The sequence below is a fragment of the Gastrolobium bilobum genome, unplaced genomic scaffold (genome assembly GCF_033153095.1).
Source record: "Gastrolobium bilobum isolate Gb01-03AN ecotype WA unplaced genomic scaffold, APGP_CSIRO_Gbil_v1 utg33347, whole genome shotgun sequence".
In the NCBI taxonomy this organism is placed as follows: Eukaryota; Viridiplantae; Streptophyta; class Magnoliopsida; order Fabales; family Fabaceae; genus Gastrolobium; species Gastrolobium bilobum.
Genome location: NW_026896791.1, coordinates 2,937 through 5,713, shown reverse-complemented (window position 1 = coordinate 5,713; position 2,777 = coordinate 2,937). Strand labels below are relative to the sequence as shown.

Below are 2,777 nucleotides of genomic sequence, written 5' to 3'. Positions count from 1 at the left end.
GAATATTGCTGACAATAATTGGGAGTTAAAGTCTTCCATAATTCAGTTGGTGGAGAGAACTCAATTTGGAGGAGAAGAGCATGAGGATCCTCACAGGTTTATAGACCGGTTCTTAATGATCTGTGACTCAACCAAGCACCCTCAGGTATCTGATGATGCTATCCGGTTGAGATTATTCCCTTTTGCTATAAAGGGAGAAGCACGTAGCTGGCTGGAGAGGCAGCCTGCACGGAGCATAGCTACATGGGATGATTTGTCTACAAAGTTCTTTGCGGAGTTCTTTTCCATGGAGAGATACAATCAAATAGTGAATGATATCACCAACTTCACTCAAACTGAGGGTGAAACATTGTGTGCAGCATGGAACAGGTTCAAGGACTTGATGAGGAGGTGCCCTCATTATAATTTGACTGCTGGTGATCAAGTCAGAATATTTTTCAATGGCATCACACCTGAAGATAGAATGGTTTTGAATGGTGCAGCTGGCGGTACTATTAAAACCATGAGAGCGAATGAAACTCTGGAGCTGATAGAGAGGATGGCCAGGAATAAAAATCAAGGGGTATCTTCAAAGTCTAAGAAAGGTAGCCTTCATCTAGAAAGTAATGAGTCAGTTCTGGCTGAAAATAAATTGCTAGCTCAACAAATGGCTAGTTTGACTTCCAGGCTTGACAAGATGCAGATCGCTGGAGTTCAAGCTCAGTCTGTTGCCTTTGTCTGTGATTACTGTACGGACAGTCATGCTCCTAATGAATGTCCATCTCTTGCTTCTTCTGATTCACCTCAACAAATGCAGGTGAATGGTATATGGTATGACCAGCGCCCTCAGCAGCCAAATCTTCAGAGAAATCAGAATTTTTCTGGTGGTGTTGGTAACAATTTTCAGCGGAGAGCTCAGGGAGTTGGCATGGATTTCAAATCTAATAATTATACTCAGCCTTCACAGAGTCAACAACGAGAGCCTGCTGAGTGGGAAAAAGCCTTTGCACAAATGGCCAAGACTTCTAATGAGATGGCTTAGACCACTAATACCTTTATGGAGGAGACTAGAGCCAACAACAAAAATACAAATGCTTCCATCAAGAACCTGGAGAATCAGATAGGACAATTGGCAAAACAAGTTTCAGAAAGAATTCCAGGTACTTTTTCCAATTAATACAGTTATCAATCCAAAGGAAGACTGCATGGCTATTATTACTAGAAGTGGCAAAGTGGTAGCGCCTCTTAAAACTCCAATTCTAGATTGTGCGGAAGAGGAAAAGAAGCATGATGGAGCAGTTGAGCAGAGGTTGAGGTAATTGTGAAAGAAAAAAACAAAGAAATTGTTACTGAAAAAGAAAAGGTTGAAGAGTGACCTGTTGTGGTTGAGAAAAAGCATGAGCTGAGTCCTGAATATGTGCGATCTAAAGCACCTTACCCAGAGAGGTTCAAGAAAGAGGCTTATAACAAACAGTATGGCAGGTTTTTAGACATCTTCAAGAAGCTGCACATAAATATCCCTTTTGCAGAAGCTTTGGCAAGTATGCCTGGTTATTCAAAATTCATGAAGGATCTTTTGTCAAGGAAGCATAAGCTACAGGAATGCCAGACAGTGACACTTACTGAGAAGTGTAGAGCCTTTATTCAGCAGAAGATTCCGGCTAAGCTTAGGGATCCGGGGAATTTTAATATCCCTATTGCTATTGGCAATATTGGCATTGGTAGAGCTCTTTGTGATCTTGGGGCTAGTATCAACTTGATGCCTCTTTCTGTTTATAAGTCTTTGGGGATTGAAGAATTGAAGCCTACAGCGGTCTCTTTTCAACTTGCTGATAGATCCGTGAGGACACCTAATGGGATTATAGAAGATGTTCTTGTCAAGGTTGACAAGTTTATCTTTCCTGCTGACTTTGTGGTGTTGGATATGGAGGAAGGAAGTGGGAAGCCTTTGCTCTTAGGTAGGCCCTTTTTGGCTACAGCCCGTGCTCTAATAGATGTTGAGCAAGGAATGATTAAGTTGAGGATGAATAATGAGGAGATTACTTATAATGTTTCTGAGGCTATGAAAAGACCCGCTGAGCATAGTGATTGTTTTCAAATTGATGTTTTTCAAGAAATAGTTCAACAGAAGAAGGTGCGTCCTCAAGAGATTGATTATGAGTTGAGAGCCTGTGATCATGTGCCCTTTGAAAAAAAGGAAGTTGTTGTGGAGGTGCTTAAAGAAAAAGTTGATGACATAGAGGTTGGGGCACCTAAGGTTGAATTGAAAATTCTGCCTAATACTTTGAAATATGTATTCTTGGGAGATGAAGAGACATACCCTGTAATCATCAATAAGGGACTATCTTCTGACCAAGAAAAGAAGCTGGTTGAAGTTCTAAAAACTCATAAGACTGCCATAGGGTGGTCTATTTCTGATTTGAAGGGAATAAGCCCCTCTGTTTGCACGCACAAAATTCTCATGGAAGATGACATCAAACCTGTAAGGCAACCGCAAAGAAGGCTAAACCCGATGATGAAGGAGGTGGTCAGAAAAGAAGTTGTGAAGCTTCTTGATGCAGGTATGATTTACCCTATTTCAGATGCTGCTTGGGTAAGTCTGGTTCAGACAGTTCCGAAGAAGGGTGGTGTGACTGTGTGTGAGTTAATTCCAACTAGAACCATCACAGGTTGAAGAATGTGTGTGGACTACAGAAGGTTGAACACAGCCACAAGTAAAGATCATTTTCCATTGCCCTCTATTGATCAGATGCTGGAAAGACTGGCGGGCCATGATTATTGTTGCTTCTTGGATGGGT

The 2,777-nt window shown here is 41.5% G+C and overlaps 1 non-coding gene across 1 annotated transcript; it reads right to left on the bottom strand.

Moving 5' to 3' along the window:
• Positions 1 to 302: 302 nt before the first annotated feature.
• LOC133302011 (small nucleolar RNA R71) lies at positions 303 to 408 on the bottom strand. The gene has a single exon (XR_009750279.1). It is a non-coding gene; the product is annotated as a small nucleolar RNA R71 (small nucleolar RNA).
• Positions 409 to 2,777: the final 2,369 nt, after the last annotated feature.